At 35.8% G+C, this 19,250-nt stretch overlaps 1 protein-coding gene across 1 annotated transcript in view; it reads right to left on the bottom strand.

Annotated features, from left to right (window-relative positions):
• The window catches only part of LOC117416200 (monocarboxylate transporter 12-B-like), a 30,770-nt gene extending 17,950 nt beyond the window's left edge, over positions 1–12,820 (bottom strand). Inside the window, exon 1 of the mRNA XM_034027277.3 lies at positions 12,636–12,820. The gene's annotated coding sequence lies outside the window, so the exon portion shown is untranslated. The remainder of the gene's footprint in view (positions 1–12,635) is intronic.
• Positions 12,821–19,250: the final 6,430 nt, after the last annotated feature.

Raw genomic sequence — 19,250 nt, 5'->3', positions numbered from 1 at the left:
TCCTAACTTTAGACTGTGTTACAGCTCAGGCTTGACCCGCTGTATTTTTCTTGAATAAATCTCCCACACACCCTCCTGTAGTAGCTTGCTCTCTGAGACCTGATTGAAAGAAAACACAGTGAAGAAAGTGTATTATTGATTTGCTCCACTGGGGTCAAAGCTGTTTTCTCTTTTGCTACCCAGTCAGGCAACAAGCTTAAAAATACAGTCATTTATCATGTGGCCTAATCTGTTAATACTTACACCAGAGAAATAGTAACGACAATGTTTTCACAGGTCTGTGTATATACTGTACCTATTATTGCCTTTCTAGTGTCTTTAGAAGCTGCAGTAAAAATGTGTAGAAGCCTTAAAAAAGTATATCTATTTTATCCCAATTTCACAACAGCTGTTTAAATAAAGTCTTATTTTTATACCTGCATGTGGAAGGGTGGTGGGTAATTCACTGACACACATGGGAAACAGAAGTTTTATTTGCAAACGCCGCACTGGTGCCCAGTTTCATTATTTTAGAAGTTTGTCTTATTGCCCGCAGAGGGCGCTGTTGTCCGTAGCCTGAGTACCGACAACAGTACACAGGACCACAGGAATACCAATACTGGTAAAACAGTTAAAAGCTCGCACACTCACAGGTGCTCAAAATAATAATGAAAACAAAAGGTGAAATGAAAAGGAATAATAAAACACAGTATTAAAACTACAAAATAAAGGTCCTGCTTACGCATTATACACTAGAGTGGCCAAGGTTCCCCTATCACTACACACATCTCTTGGGGTACGTAACAAGAGATTTTAATAAAACTGTTTATTTTCTTCTTGCTGTTTTCCGCAGTCGTGCTTGCCAACCACTGGCCGACTCAGCCAGTGTCTGTGTATTTCCAATCACGGCCACCCGAATGCATAACCTAGCGCAGTACTTATGGGCCGAGCAATCCCCCCAAGGCCCGCCTCTCAGCCACTCAGAGAGAGGGAAAGCCAACACACCCTCTTCCCCACCTCTCTGTGTCACTGCCATGACTGACAGGTGGATCTACAAGGCTGCTGCCCCCTTCCTGCAGTACCACACATGCGCCAGATAGTCAGCACAGCTCTCCCCCCGTTACACTGCGATTACAAAATGTTCTTTTACATCACGGAAGACATTTAAAGTTAGTGAAAACTAACCATTTGCTAAACTGATATTGTATTCCTAAGCAAGCGACTATGAGAATGGATTAAGGGAGGATAGTTAATCACTTCATCATCAGTACGTTTCACAACAAAATACTGGTAATGAATGAAACTTGAACCATGTTGAACTGTGTTTGAAGGTCACATCACAAAAACAAATGGTTTCCTACTCAAGTAGTAACCTTTACTTCCAGTATGGAAAAAAGAACAATAAAGATTCAGGACTAATCCATGTACTGTGTACTAATAATACATGCTACCATAAGTAATGCACTTGTATAAGAACTGCATTTCTTCAATTAATATATTACAAGAATACACCAAGAAAATGATTCAGATTTTAAAGTACATTAACCACTTCAACACCACGTGCGTACGTCAAGTTTCCCATTCTAGTCTACCTGTGGGCATTTACAAGACCAAGATATATTGCGGGAAGCCATTCAACTTTTACAAATATATATATATATATATATATATATATATATATATATATATATATATATATATATATATAGCGTTTTAAATTATAATTTTTTGTTTTATTATTAGTTTTACTTGTTTAGTTGTAGAACTTGTAGTTTATATAGTTTTTAGTGAAAGCTAAACATGGCAACGTACGTGGAGAGTGACAACGGGAGTGATGAAGATTTTAAGTTGGTTCGGAGGATTTCAATACCAGCGACAGTGATGCTGACATATCACTCAGCGATGATGATGAAGAGGATGTGGAGCCAAGAACAGCAGGGGACTGGGTGTTTATTACTGATCCCTACGATGATGCCAGTCCTCCATCATTTGATTTTGCACCTGTTTATACAGATGTGCACCCTGCCGTGGAACTTGAGAGTTTGCGTTCTCCATTGGAGTACTTTTTGGCTTTTGTTCCCGAAAAGCTAATCACTTACCTTTGTGACTGTACAAACAAAAGAGCATGCAGCTATTTTACAGGTAAGCCAGCTGCAAACGGGAAGCTGTTTGGTTTGAAACAGCTTACACGCATTTATGACTATCCCTCCAACACAAGGGAAGCAGAGACTGCAAAAAAGGTGCAGGGTCTGCTACGAAAATGAAAACAAAAGAAAGGACACAAGAAAAATGTGCAGTGGTTGCGAAAGCAACCCTGGGTTCTGTTGTATTGAACATTTCAATAAATGGCAAAGAGCACATTGATAATGGCATACGTTTTGATGTTGTTTGATAATTACTGTTCATTGATTATTATTGTTATTAGCAGCGTTTTTGTTTTCATTGTTAAAAAAAAACTTATCTTTATCTCTATATTGAACATGGGTATGTAGTACACAGGAGCATAAAGGGTGAATGAAAAACACAGTTTAGGTCATTTATTTGTGTTTTATTCATCATATGTTAACATTTTATAGCAATTATAGTTTTGAAAACATTATTATTATTATTTTCAGAATCTGGTACCTGGGAAGGGGTTTCATTTTTACATCTGGAGTTGAAGTGGTTAATGCTACAGGTTAGGCCACTTCCCCAACACCATGATCCCCAAGGATCCAGTATCTCTTGAAAACAGTGTCCTTGGCAACCACAAAATGTGGCCCAAGAGGCCTGCATTAATTCCTTCCTATTATTTTACATTCTCAATACAGATGAGCTCAAGCAATACATTCCCCATTCACAAGAAAGCTTTGCTTGTAAAGTATTTAGCAAAAAATAAAATAATAATAATAATAATATTTTTTTGTTTGGTAAATTACTAAACAACATATTAATAACTGATAGACTTAAGAACTTGTTATGAGAAAATAATGTTATAATGTAAATCAGGCCAATCGATGTAGTCCTCCTTATTGTAAAACAGCTGACATCATAAACTGTCTGGTTCTCCCTTCATATTAATGTATATGGTTTTCCCTAATTTGTCAACTGAACACTTTACATTTTATAATATATATCAGTCTTGCTAGAGTGTATGCTAAGGTATAAAATAACATTGGTTTCCAGAAACGTTTGTTTACATGTGAGTATTTGCCTGTTTTCTACATTTTTCTTCTGTGAATTAATGTATGTCCTTGTCAAGTTAGTCTGCACTTTTTGTTCAATGCACTTATCGTATTTGTTTTATTTTCTTACCTGGTACAATTCATTGGAAGGGGTATTAAGAGCCTAAACCCTTTATGGCCCTACGTTATATTACTTTTTTCCACAAACCGGTCGAGCTTATATGATGATGCAACACTGCTGAAGAATAAACATAAACCCATGACTTCCCTTGGCTGTCTTGTGCCACATTTCCAGAATGGCTCTATCTGACAACAGTTGAGTGGACCAGAGTCCAGTTACAGTACATCTGTGTAATGACTTATCAAGCACTCGCCTTGTAAATTTTCAAAGGTGCAGTGCTGTTCCTACGTGCTGTGGGATTGAGACACTGTAGTTTTCAAAACATCACATCCACATTGTTTTGTTTATCCCTATTTACATTATTTTGGTACATCCCTAATCTTTCTTAATATCCTGTGCCAACCAAACATGGCTGAACCCTGACTGCTACAATGTAATTGTTTTAATTGTATTCCTTTCAGAAACCTCAAATCTATTGCCTTTGTGTCGTTTGAGCCATTTATAAAATGTGGGGGTGTGTGTGCTAACAGCAGGTATTTAAAAGACCAAAAACATCAGTGACAATGCGCCCTGATAGTGTCATGTGACAAAAGGACTACTCTTAAGAGCCTGGGGACTTTTGATCCAGCTCTAAGCTCATAGAGTGGAAGCAATTAGCCTGTGATCTGTTAGCCTGAAGCTTGCATCTGAAAGTCAAGTAAAAGCAGTCTGACCTGAAACAGATCATGATTAAGAAGGGCAAGGCATTGGTTACAGATGCGCATTGAATAGACATAATTTCACGAACTGCCCTTTTGTCTATCAGTCACGTACACATAGTTAAAATGCAGTACAATAGTCCATAAGTAGTGCAAATAAAGCAGCTGGTTCCTTTTTTTCCTACTGTTCTGCGTTGTCTACTCTTCTGCTCAGCTAATGGGGTTTTGGGGGAACAGTTTGTTATAAAATCTTCAATTGTGCTTGTTGCATTCCTCAGAAACTGTGAAGCTATATGCACATTTTAAAATTACTCCAACAAGGTGTTTGGAAGTTATAAACCTCACAAATTCTCATAGAAACAAACATCCAAACAAGAAAATATATAAATACAGTGTGGGCTAGATTCTCAAACCTCAAAGTCTTCATTACCCCACTTTTTTTACCTGAAAGGAAAATTACCGAGTACATTCTACAATGAGTATGAAACAACTACAGACTACTTACCAGCCCCTTAATTAATTTCTGTGTCATTTAATTCTGGTTTGCATTTTGACTTTATGAAAATAAACTATGATAATTCGGAGTAAATCATTTTGAGAATCTAGCCCTATGTGCGCTGAACTTGAAAACAGAGCAACCTTTTAAAACATGAAATTCACAGCCACAATGGAGCACTGCTCATATTCTAGGTCAGGCATATTCTCTTGCATTTATCATATGTTTATGCTCAAATCTAAACATGAATCTCAAATCTAAGCTAATTATATATATATAATTGCAATTGTAAAAATAGCAATGTTGTTTATGGAATAGCCTGTGAAAAATGTGATGAAATCAAATATGTTGGAGAGACTGGAACTACTTTATATAAAAGAATTCAGAACCACCTTTTATTAATTAGAAATAAAAAAATGAATGAACCAATAGTACAGCACTTCACCAGTCAGGGACATGACATAAATGATGTAAAGTTTGTAGTATCAGAACAGCTCAAATTAGACAATGCGACATATAGAAGAATAAAAGAAAGTAAATGGATAAATAGACTGAACACGATTATGCCAGCGGGACTCAACAGAAAAGAATGAACTAATTAACTTCAATAAATATATAACATTTAAATAAATAAACAAAATTCATTCAAAAGTTGTGCATGCTGATGCGCTGGGGAGGCCAAATCTAGACTGATCCTCAGAGCCAGCATTGCATGATATAATAAAAATATAAGTTTATATAAAGTAGTGTTAATTAGAATTAATACAGATTCAAAGATAGAAGTAAAAATGATGTCACAATATATAGAACACCATTACATCATGTAAGAATAAATCATGAATTTGAATGTAAACAATAACAAGTAGTTGTCATGCCGTCAAAAACCTATAAATACCTCCAATGTTTGGATTCAAACACAGGCTCCCTTGAGAAAGATATGTACAACATATCGAAACGTTGGGCAGCTGGCTCTTTGAGCTAATATATATATATATATATATATATATATATATATATATATATATATATATATATATATATATATATATATTCATTCCCTTTGGTAGTACTGGTAAACAAGTTGGACATGTTTTCTTTCAGCAACTTCATAAACAATTTTATTGCTGAAATTAACCATAAAGGACAATGTGTGAATAAACAAAGCATTGCATACTGAACAATTAGAGAGCTAAAATCTGGAAAGAATAGCTGTTTGTTTGAACTGGAACCCTGTACGGACTCACTATGTCTGATCAAACAAAGGGTGAGATTCTGTGTAGAAATTAGATCTGGTTTAGAATTCTACATTTGTACAAAACAGATAAATTCCCAAAGGTGCTATATTCCAGCACTCGGGACACAGTGACACACATGAAGGAACACATTATTGCAAGAGGAATTTGAGCTTGAAGCAGGTCTGTAGTCATCAGCTTGTCTTAAGGTGGTTTGCTACAGTTTATGAATAGGTCCTAACACATTTGTAATATATCCAATTTGATATTCATAAAAGTGTTCAAGACAGTTGTTGAGTTCCTTAACAATAGCCTAGAAAAGTTTTAATGGGTGTTAATTTATTTAATCAAAACAGAATAAATAGCAGGGCTGTATTCATAAGGCACATTTATCTAGTGTTTAACTTTAAACGTGGGTCTTGAAACAAAATTCTAAAATTTGAAAAAACTCCTTGAACACTCTTTAAGCTAGACAAGACGTGTGAAAGATAAACATGGTTTAGCTGTGTCAATGCAAACGTGTGACTGAAAAAGCTTAAGATCAAGATCAAGCGCAACTCCTGTTTAACAAAACCTATCGAACTGTGGTTGCATCAACATTTTACAACAGCCTCAGTATATCAGAACAAGCACGTTTTATGAATATGGGACAGAAAATATTCGACGTACACAAGTCTATGACATGAACATGCTTCATGAATATCGACCACGATTCCAAACCCTTTGCTGTAAAAATAAGTGCAAAACAAGGATTTCTTGTCTGTGCTTGGTTTTAAATAAAAAATACTGATTCCAAACGCGTACATCCTACATGGTATATTGAAGATAGCACAGTATATTACAGGTATAGTCTAGCATTACAGTTTGTCCTCACTTCTATCACATGTTAACAAAGAACATCCCTGTGTGCTAATACAGAGCAGGGGTCTCCCCAGCAATTCTGTACGGCCGGGCAGAACATTATAGCCGGGAGCACTTTTAATGTAAAAATAAACTTGCCTTACCTTAAATATATAATATGACAAAGAATTTGAATAATGCGTTGTCTTTCGTTGACTAAATCTGGTTGCCCTTTTTATGTTCTACATTCTTTTTCATTACAGTTCAGCTGATATTATTATTATTATTTATTTCTTAGCAGACGCCCTTATCCAGGGCAACTTACAATTGTTACAAGATATCACGTTATTTTTACATACAATTACCCATTTATACAGTTGGGTTTTTACCAGAGCAATCTAGGTAAAGTACTTTGCTCAAGGGTACAGCAGCAGTGTCCTCCACCGGGAATTGAACCCACGACCCTCCAGTCAAGAGTCCAGAGCCCTAACCACTACTCCACACTGCTATCCCATCACGCATTCCTTCTTAAAGGTGTACAACCTCTGTACATGAACCCTCAATATCTCACAAGTCATAATTCTCATAATTTTTACGATGTCACAACAAAAGGAATACGCTATTTTTTTGGGGGGGGGGGGGGGGGGTTGGTACATATGTATAGCTATTATGTACTATATATAACCTTACAGTACAATAATATGACAAAAAATTGACTGAATGATAATACCCGAAAATAATCTTAATATTTTTTTAATAAAGTAGCCGGCGCAAATATAGTATTAGGCAGTGGATTGTGCCGATCGCCGGCTTATTTTGAAAACCCTGCATTCATTGTGACTATTTTTGCTTTGAAAATAATCGGTTATTGTTAACATTGTAACAATAACACGGATCAATATTGGTGGATATGACGCACATTGCATTGTGGATAGCATATTACTTTGGGCTACAAACGTACCACTTTCTAAAAGGCACAGTCTGGTACTAGGCTTGCAAATTAAAAAATTTTGATTAAAGAAAAGGAATGATTGATTGATTTTCTATTTCAGGTGAATGTTTAGTAATTACCAGGGACCCTAGTTTTCCACAATAAAAAAAACAACGAAATTCTCTGTGTTAATTAAAATAAAAGGCTAAAATTGAGTGCCCCCGTGTCACATTATAAGATATACAACAGTTGAATAACAGTTCGTTTTTACAGGAAGTATTTATTGGTACACTTTCAAATTCGAAGGAAGTTACAAGCTCGCCAGAGTGCCATCAGTCAATAATATAAACAAACATAACACTTTACTTTAAACATAACAAATTTGTTTGTGTATTAATAATAAAAAACAAAAAATAATATTTATATTGGTTTATCTCGAGTTAGTCTTTGGCACCTGGATGGCTATTGCCAAACTCAGTGACCTGATATTTAGGGGTGATTTTAGGGGTAGTATTTAGCATCTTTAAACAGCTTGTTGAGTAGTAAAAACACACTGGACTGAAGTAAACCACAGCTACATTTCAGCCTTGACCTCTGTACTCCAGAAGCAGTTTTACTGAACAAGTATGTTTGCTAAATTGAAAGTTTTAAAGCAAAATTGCCTGTGTCGATGATTATATATGATAGGTGTATTGATTATATATAATAAGTGTATTGATTTGGTTATCAAACAACCAAAAAATGCCTTGCATGTTTTTTGCAAGTGTAAAACTAAAATTTCTCCGACAGCATAGACAAATAGTTGGCACCCTGCATGTGGTTCCAAGATTTTTTTTTTTCACCCAAAAACACACAAGTGATCTAGTCTGCTAGAAGCACAATCAATCCTTATTCTTAAAGGTACAGAAGCATCTGCAAGACGGGTGGATCAGGTTTTTCAGTAGGGCGGCGACAGCCACTTTGCCGGGTGGCGCGCCCAGCTGAAAAGGCCCAGGGAAAACCCTGCAGATCAATCTAAGGCTAAATGTGATAACAGTTGCTGGTATATGGTCATTTAAATGCTTTTACAACCCTTTTCTCTACATTTCAATTACCCAAAGAGTAATGCATGTATTATGCATGAGTTGGCCTTGTTCCAGCAGTCCTAACAAAAAGCATAGATAAGAAATGCACTGTACTTTAGATGGTCCTGTAACATTTGAGAAGATTAAGGTTCTAATATGATCCAAAATCCAAATATGGCTTGCTCTTATTGTATGCCCAATCCTCACCCTTGATTTCACAACAGTACCACCTGCATTTTCTTAAAAAAAATACTGTTTAATATTAAATATCCTAATACTGTACTTGTGTTCTCTGTCATTCTCTACTGTTGTTTATGCTCATTATTTACCAGGTATACTAACTACGGTCCTTTTTCAACTACATGTTCTGCCCCCTAAAAGATCAAGAGCCACAGTTTCAGGGGCAGGGGCAGATATCACAGCGTCACACCCCTAGTGGCCATTTGTAAAAACCACCAACCACCAAAATCATAGAAAAGGGATATCAAATATGTAATCTGTTAAATTATAATATGAGATGAAACAGTTAACAGAGAACACACAATATGATATTAAACAGGTACATGCATACAATTATAACTATGAGTAAAAAAAAAAACAAGCAGAAAATATAACCTCTGCCAAACAATTGGGGACATAATGTGCTAACATTAACAAGAGGCAGGAGAGCCTGGGATGAACTCAAGTGCTAAAATGACATGCTGAAGTGTGTCCAAAACAGGGTACAGGACACAAAAACACACACAAACAAATATTCTCTACAGTATGCTACTCATAATTTCTGACAAATACTTGAATCTTTAATTTTTTATGTTACCTCAATTAATATTTATTGTAGTTTTAAGGTTCGTATATTGGATCTAATCATATGAACCAATTTTGGCAATTTAAAACTCTAAAAATGGTATGACATGTCTACTTTCATAGTGTTACTTTATTTGAATCTCCTGCTATTACATTCAAAAGAAAAAGAAAGCGCAACAGAAATTAATTTGCCACTAAAGAGGACTCTTTTCAGAAGACAGCTGGAGACATGTAGCCTTTTGCTGGAGATAACTGGGTAGAATCATTTTGGCCAGTGGTGATATTTCTGACTACAGTCTTAATAGCTACCTCAATCACACTGTAGAAAAACGGTGCATTAGAACTGTCTAAAGAACACTTAACTAGATTAACTGGCATAATTTCTGGACCTGCTAAATCAGTTGTTCTCAAGCCAGATTGATTTTTCTGGGGGCACAAACTTCGTACTTTAACATAGAATAAGAATGCAGGCATAAAAAAGCAATAAAATGGTCTGAGACAGCAGATACCGTTACCCACATGACAAAGGATAATTAAGAGCTGTGGGGGTCTAGCAGTGGTCTGCTGTAGCCGCTGAAATGCATCAAATGTATTCAGATGTTTAAAGCACCCCTGTGGCTTCACTAGATCTCTCAGAACCTTGTCTAAACACTCATTACATGAATCCAGTACACCAGAGTGCAACCATGAACCTGTCCCCCTGCAACACACCGCGGGACACAAAATGACCAGCCAAATAGTTCCGAAGGCATTTTAACAGCACAGCACTTCTCTCTTTTGTATTTATCAGTGTTGATTTGTCCTCATAGCAGTTAGCAGACAGTCGATAACATATATTATGCAATTATTCAAGTTAATTAAAGAAAGGGGTCAGATTGTCAGAGAAATGATTTTACAAACTCGCAGTAGCCTGTGCAGTTCTGCGGGTTGGTGAGTTAATCAAATAAATGACAGCATTTTTGATGATCACAGGTTGTCACCAATATAGGCCAATATAGACCCATGTCTTCAAAAACTAAATCAAATGTTAAGGAAAAACAGGGTTCAACCGAATACTTGGCGCTAGTCCTAAAAAATGTCTACAGCTGGTTTTATACTGAGATTACTTGTTTTGTAAGCGAATTAGGTGCAATTGATCAGGCATTAAATTAGACATTTGAGATTCAGCATATGGCATTTTCTTTGTTTGTTGTATGTGATCCTTCACAGCGAAGGTCACTGGGTTGCTCAGAGCCAATATTGGTCGAAAGAGTGATTAGGAAGGAGAAACTCTGTCTGTCCTTATAAACATGTCCAAATTCCAAACAAACAGCCTGAAAGCAGGAGTGCCCAATATCCCATTCCAGACAGGTCAGAAATAGGCATTTTAAATATGCTTTGCTGTTTACTATTCTCATTTATTTGAAACTATGATGGCGAGGATATATCTCATGATATTTAGTGCCATTCTCTATTTGATTGTAAATGGTTATTTATTTTTATATATTGTTATCATTACAATCTGTCAGTTTAAAACTTACCCAATCTTGGCACTAAAATGCAAGTACAGCATGAATGTGTGTGCGATCTCATGAAACAGGTCACTATACATGTCTGTGTTTTTAGTTGATGCGTTTATCGGTCTTTTTGCAGTATTTATGTTCTTAAATGTAGACTGAATTAAGTCATGGGAAATGGAGATACAGTCCAGTAAAGAGTGAGAATATGTCAAACAACAGGAAAGCGTTTTACTTCATAAGTTTACTGGTAAGACATTTAAGTGCCCTGTACCAAGTACAAAGCCTCCAGTGCTTGTATAACTTTAAAACGAGTTTCTAATAAAATCCATCAGTTCTGTGAAGCTAAAATAAAATCCAGTCATATGATGTGAATGGCTCCAAGAAGACTGCTTTGATGGTTACTAGACTGTGAGCTCATCTGCAGTATTGTTTTTTAAAAAGTGTTCAAAAGGGGATGCAATAATAATGCCTTTTACGTTTGTATTAAATTGAATGAAAAGTTTGCCCTCAATTCTTCCTGAGAGGACTAAAGCAATCAGTTTTCTCTACATTAAAAGTAGCAAGAAACAACTCATAGCCATCATTTTTAGTTTTATATAAATATTGGCCCCTATATTCCAGGACCCCCAAACAATGTCCAAATAATAAATTAAAAAAATGACCAGATGGCTTATGTTAGGATGCAACAGAAACCACTTTGCAGTGCTAACCTATGCACCTGCAAGGGACTGTACTAACAACTTCTGCTACAGGGTGTCAAAATCTCTGTCTACAAATTGCCTTGCTTCAGCCCGTTTAAATACTGCTTGAAATTAATATACTACAGTGTTCTTGTGGACAGATGGCATTTGGCAATGAGATTGAGGGCCGAGATTATTCACACAACTAACTCAAAAGTTTTACAGTAAAGGTTGTTAAAGAAGTCAACTGCAATCTAAAACAGGCTTTAAATTAATGATGTATTATTTATTTATTTATTTATTTATTTATTTATTTAATAACTCTTTTGGACACAAGAAATTAAAAAAAAAAAACTTTATACTGCAGCATTTGTTGAAAACGAAGCACTTACTAGTTTTTATATCTCACACGCAATATAATTTTTTTTAATGCATTAGCATATTGTTATATTTTGTCTTTGCACAGCTAGAATTGATACCAAACTATAATTTCTTAAATAAATATTTTCATGATAATTGCAATCAGATCACCATCAAATTGCCTTCAAATTAAAAAGAAATTCGTTAACTCAACAACCTTTTCCACTCGTGACATTAACTTGAAGAGTTAAGAAAAAAAGGTGAGGAATAAAGCAAAACAACTTTATTTATTAGCAATGTATAGCACAGGTAGCCTATAAACTTTACAGTTGATAAGATCTGACAAGCTATACCTTTAAAAAAAACAACAATGTATTCATTTTCCAAATTCAAATGATGTTATTATTTTGGTCTTTAATTGGCAATCTCCTCAGCCTTTATATAGGTATTTAAAATAAGCTACCACAACGTTGCTTGTTTTTTTTTACTTCACTACTTAACTATTAAGGTGATATATTTTGTACATTATGAAAAAAAGTGAGTTATATAAAGTTGCTTCAGAATCTAAATTCCACTAGTCGATGCACCAAATGTTATGTGATGTCCTTTAAAACAAAACGTGTAATCCTGCTATATTAAAATACATTATTTTGTTATAGATTTTGGAAAACACCATGTTTAACCCGACAATAGTATCGTTTATTTTTGTGCACTTTCGGATCTTTTAACGTTTCCTATCTAATACAGTACCAGTAGGCCGTACTTACCAAAATTCAGCATCACTTGTGTGCTCATCAGCCTTTCTCATAGTTGCAAATTTAATTTATAAATCTTGAAGGAGTAACAATTGTCAATCCTCACAAACGATCACTACAAAACAATAACAAAGCCGGAAGGACCAAAGCACTTGCACAAAGTGAACCCAGTCAGTAGGCTGAGTGAAAAAGCTATAGTTAAACCCCTCCTATATAACTCCTAAATAATGCAAAAAGCTACCGTACAAGTTATCAGACCCGCCCTTCAGTCTACGGACTTCTTATGTAAAAGATATCCGTGTTGTGTCAGCAACAAATGACAGGCATTTTAAAAAAAAAAAAAACAATGTTGCCCAACACAAAATTATTTTCTCTCTGATTTTTCAAAGTTCGATGTAGATATAAAAGGGTGTTCTTATTCATGTCCACGACTTTTGTCATGAACATCTAATTGAACGTGTTATACCACAGTAAAAGCACAGTAAACATAATACAAGTACAAGTATAGCGACATTACACTTGGTAAACCACACATACTTACCGCAAGGGATTGTAAAACCCATGGTAATCCACTATAAAGCATGGTGAATCGTCGACAAAATAGTTCTGAAATGTCAGGTTTGGCATATTGCTGTTAAATTGTACATTTACTGGTAAGATTTTATCATATCTGGTGGTAATTGTTTTTTATGTTTATATCATGGATGGATATTATTTGACAATCACTTGGACTTCACCTTAATTTTACCTGAAGTCCAGAAACACACGCAGATCTATACATATGAGCTGACCCCAAAATAAATCATTAACTAATATTAGGTGGTGGTTGGTATGCTTGAATTGAACGGTTGTTGAATATGCAAAATATAAAGCATATGGATTTTATAACTATTTATATACAAAATGTTGTTTGCCATACAATCGAATTCCTTGGCTTCTGACTTTTGAGTTGACACTAGAAAATTCACTACAGAAAAAAAAAAAAAAGGAAAACCTGGTCCTTATCTAAGGATTAAGAAGGAGGAATCTATGTGAATAGTGAATAGTGCACCCGCACTCCAGTTATAAAAATGTGCCATGAGATTTCAAAGTTAAGCCGGGGGAGAACATGAACCATATGTACAATTGCCAGTATATGAGCATTACAGCTACAGTTCTATTGAGGAAGAGCTATTAGCCACACGATACTATAATCAATGTCTGTGATATTGATGCCAGAAAGCAATGTGTGTCCAAGAAATGGTATGTTTCTGATAGAACTGTTAGCTTGATTTACAGCTTTGTTATTTAAAAATCCATGACAAAATCCAGAATGGTGAAACTATAAGAAACTAAGTCAGGTAGACAAATGTTTTGGCTAGTGCCTTTTTCCGAGTACTGATTAGGAAATCTTGCCATCCCCTCTCTGTGAGAGCTATGCTAGTAATTTGTTAACATTAGATGATCACTTGATTCCTTATACGACAAAGACACCAATCAGCAGTAATCTTGGACTACCTTACCTAAACTAACATTTGGTAGTCAATGATTAGTGCTAATCAGGGTCTATGAAACCAGTCCATAGTTCTAACATACAAAAAAAATAATTTGTTATATATTTAAATGCACCAGTTGTTGTGTCTTGTATGAGTCACATGATTATGATTTCTAACAACCAGGAGATCTAAGGGGATCAGGGGATTAGGACAAGAACACACCCCTAGTAATATAATGTAACTATTTCAATCAGAGCCAACCCCATAACTTGTTAGCTTTTCTGCTGGAAACGTGCTGCATTTTTAAATGGGTAATGCTACTTTCAAAACCTTTAAAAGTTTAGAGGAGTCAACGATACGTGTGCATGACATGCAAGGTGAACAGAATTAAAACCCCCCATTATTTTCAGCAGATTCCACTACCATTAGGCATGTTACTGTCAGTTATTTAATGTGGTATTTACTGAAGTTTCCACTAATTGTGTTTTACTGGAGTAAAAAGCAAAATTCACGTGAATTGTACTGTGTAATACTGTGGTACCATATTACAATATCATATTTGTGATATATTCACTGTGTTGCTATTGCTAGCAATGTTGATGTTTGCTCTAACATGTTTGTCAGTGTAATGCTTTCCTGTAAGAGAGATATCAAATGCAGTGTTTCGGATCATGCTTGTTGTCATTCTTCTGTTCTGTTTTATTTAAGGTGTTAGTTTAGCATGCAAGTCTTGCTCTTGTAGGGCCCTATTCTCCTTGGATTATGCACTTCTTCCAGTGCATAAACTAAGTGAGAATAGGGCCATTAGTGATCAGCCACTGACTTAACTGTTAATATTTAAAAAGCCTTCAGCAGTCATTACTGACTTAGTTAACTGTTTAGCTGCATAATGTAATCATTACATATATTGTTCATTTAAAACAGCTGGGCCCAACATTATAAGTCACATCCCCATTGGAACTATTAACATCAACGGCACTTAGATTTCGCGGAGAGTTTAGACCTCATACTCAGAATGTCAATTGCAAAGCATTTTAAATGTTTAAACTACAACGGCATCTACAGAAACAGATTAAATATGTTAATATCAGCTTATGTCTTTTTTATTTAGATTTAATGGCTTCTAATATGTTTGCTTGACAGCAAAGAGTGTTCAAGAAATACACTTCCATTAGCTCTCAACTTGATTAGCCACCCAACACTCATAAACATAAAATCACGATCAGTTTTACATTTAAGAGTGGATAGATTCTGAGGCAGCAAATGCTTTTATACAAGGGAGGGAGACACTTAATGCATACTCTAGCAGGTATAGCTTTTATTGTGGGCTTTCATTTTTCATTCCTGGATTAAATTACGTCAGTCATGTGCTGCTTCCGGTTCTGGTTTCAGCTGAATCAGACTGCTGTGCTGTGCTGACAAAGGGTGCCTTGGGCTGTGTTCATGCTGAGTTTGTTAGGGGAGTTGGTTCCACACTAAGTACGGTTTGGTTTGGTTCACTTGGCATGAAGTGAGTCCATCTGAAAAGGTGGTCTCAGTTCGTTTGGCAAATGACCTGAGTTTGGTTCACTTGCTAAACTTCAATGTAAACAGCAGGGGAACTCAGTTAGTTTTCACGCAGGAAACAAAACACACATCTAGATGATGAGAAAGTGCAGATTCACAGTTGTTTTTGTGTAGTTTGTTGGTAGCGTTGCATGTCTTGTGTCTGTTATTCTGCAAACGTTTCATGTATACCATTTTGGTCAAAAAATGTCAAGAGGAACAGTATAGACAGCAAATGAAACATGGACACTTAGAAATTTGGTTGGACATCAGAATCCAGGCAGAACTTGATAAAGAGAATAATGAATCCCTTGATTCATTATTTTAAACCGAAGAAACTGAACTGAGACTGTTTGTAACAAACCCAATGTGAACACGACCTTAGTGATGTCCATGTAAATCTCAGGATATACAGATTTAAAATACTAATAAAAATCAGTAGCAGAGAGAGTCCAAAAATCATTTAATACATTATAATTCAGTTAAAATACATTTTAAAAAATCTGCCATTAGGTTGTAATACCCTAAAAAATAAACAAAACACACGATTACTTGCTTTCAGTAATAATTTTTAAGTTGGGGCAAAAATTGCTTTAGTATACTTTTAAAAGTATGTCAATTCCTATAATAGTATAATTTAAACCTCATTGTTTTGATCATTTAAATTTCAAAATCTGCTTTGGATTTAAACACAAGAAGGTCTAACCTGAGTGAAGCCTCCTTGGTATTTTAACTGCATCCTTTATGTAGAAATTAAATATTTATATTTTAATATGTTTCAAAATCAATCTGAAAATGAGACAATAATATATAGTATTTAATACCTGCTGTACATCCTCTAAAAATATCAGTTTAGTTTGTTAAAATGTCCCTTGGTATTATTATGCTGTGTGTCATGTAAACATGATATGGCTTCTTTGATCCACAAGACTATTTTGAATTTGAAGTGGTCATAGGCTGGAGGTATGATGAAACAAACAAGTTGTTATGGGGTCTGGGTATGTACCAGCCAGGCATGAAGGATTAACATATCAACAGAACTCCACACGCTAGACAAGAGTGAACCCTCAAACTATGCCAGCCATTTGAAACAAGAAAGAGTGGGAATGTTCATTCATAAGAACTTTTCACAAAAAAGAAATCTGAACTGAAACGGTAAATATCATCTACCATAAACATATCCACTTTTTAATATAATTTGTGGAATGATACGGTAAATATTATTAATTTGTAGCTTTATTTTCAATAAAAATGTATTATATACCGGTATTCCACGTTTATTTGTACCCCAAACCTTCATATATGAAGAGACACAAGGTCAATAATAGTGTTGGAAGCAATATTAATAAAAGTGTTTGAAGTAGTATAATTCCAATATAAAATCATGTAGTAAGAAATCAGCTAGTATTTCATTAGTAAATAAATTATAATTAACAGAGCTTGAAATGAAGAGATATATTAAAGCTGAAATCATACTTGGTGTCAGTTTGCTACTTCATCAAAAGGCAGATCTTGTTGACAGTTCAGTTTGTTTACATTCCCAAAGGGTAGTTTCAGTTGTTGGGACACAAGATCCCCCCCCCCCCCCCCCCCCCCGCATGAAACATGTTTGCCAATAGTTTTTGGTGAACGTAAATCCTGGCCTTACTTTTCAATAAATTTTATGAACAAAAATGTATACGTGCATTACATTAAAATTTGCTTTTCAGCAGGTTCAAAATTTTAATATTTGTCGACAAATTGTGAAATCTGCTGAATAATACTTACAAACACAAAATAGATAATGATTTGCAATGGGTATCAAATTAAAGTGATTATAGATTAAATAAATCTTTTTCATTTTTCACTTCCATTAGCTACAAAGGTCTCACATTTTCCATTTTAAAATATCTGGTACAACTTAAGAAAGTGTTCACTTTCTATGCCTCTCTTTTTGGATATCTGTTGCACTTCTGGGTCAAAGCATGTTACTGGTTGAAAGTCAGTCAGTAGGGGAAGCAGCTGGTTGGAAAGGTAAAATGACTAAAGAAGTGCAAGATTATCTGCTGGAAACATTAAACAGATTATAATTGCAATTTCATTCACTAAACATAATATGGTCTGTAAAACTCTTGGATCCCTGATAAAGCAATCAGTGATGTTGCTCAAGTTAAGATGAATAAAAACACACATCTCAAGAGTAATCGATGTAAAAAAATCAATTGTAATGCAATTATACAATGAGAAGGCAGCTGGGGTCTTCAAAGGTATGGGAGGGAAACTCGATTATTAATGATGTCAAGGAAGACGTAGACAATGATTGTGACTGACGCCACAACGTAACAGGTAGCGTTTACATTTCCAGTAAGTAATCTATAAAGCAGAATTTATTTAAACCATCTGTTCGTCCATTCTGATCTTGCAGGGCTTTCTTCATATTATAGCAACTTTATTTTTCTCTAAAAAAATAAATTATGCATTACATAAGTAATCTTATTGTCCACTTTAACTCTTTGTTTATCTTTCTGACCCAATCTTAAATGTGACTTGACCTCTATAAATACCAGTCTTCCCCTGCTGGCTGATTGACGAGAGAGAGAGAGAGAGAGAGAGAGAGAGAGAGAGAGAGAGAGAGAGAGAGAGAGAGAGAGAGAGAGAGAGAGAGAGAGAGAGAGAGAGAGAGAGAGAGAGAGAGAGAGAGAGAGAGAGAGAGAGAGAGAGAGAGAGAGAGAGAGAGAGAGAGAGAGAGAGAGAGAGAGAGAGAGAGAGAGAGAGAGAGAGAGAGAGAGAGAGAGTAGTCACCCTCCTGTTTCCTTTGACCGCAGCCATTTCTGATGTTTGCGCAGCTTTGGTGGTCATCTTCTCTTTCAGGGAACCAGGATTACGGTAAGTAACCTAACGTTCCCTTTCAATTCGAAGACGACCACCAATGAACATTACGTATGGGATAATGTATACCAGAGCCGTTGCAAGGGAGAAGGAACGGCAGCATATGAGGGACGCACAAGCACTGTCTAACCCAGAGGTTAGTGGTGTGAACTTACAACCTCAAGAACCCTTGTGCCTAAAGAAGGCAAGGCAGGGTCTACCACCTTAAGACGGTAGAACCTGGAGAAAGTATATGCCACTATGTATTTCGCGGCTACCTGGGGGTACTTTTTCTCAGGCCCTTCAAAACATCTCAGGCCCTTCATACACACTCTAGTTGTAAGGGAATTTTTTTTTCAATCATGGGGTTTCCATGCAGGTCAATTTACATGTGAAATGGTGATGCGCATGCACGTTTGGGAGAATTACTCGGGTAAATCAGGTCTGTGGACGAAAAAAACGGTCAAAGAGATGGATAGGGTAAATCTAATTTACTCGTGTAAATGAGGAAACACACATGAAAACCACGCCCAGTTTCGCATGGAAACCTGCATTTCACGTGTAAATGTTAATGAGCGTGTTTATCTTTAACTATAAATATTGCAAGGGATCAGGTCAGTTGTTACTGTGGATTCCAAGACGGCAAAAAGTAGTGGCTGATGGGCGATTTCATGGTTAGCAGTGGAGTAGTTCACCTTAATGCTAAGAGTCGCGGGTATATATATATAACATCTCCGCTGGTTTTCAGCCATGGTGATCT

Source organism: Acipenser ruthenus, chromosome 7, assembly GCF_902713425.1.
Source record: "Acipenser ruthenus chromosome 7, fAciRut3.2 maternal haplotype, whole genome shotgun sequence".
Classification (NCBI taxonomy): Eukaryota; Metazoa; Chordata; class Actinopteri; order Acipenseriformes; family Acipenseridae; genus Acipenser; species Acipenser ruthenus.
This window is presented reverse-complemented; position numbering and strand designations above follow the sequence as displayed.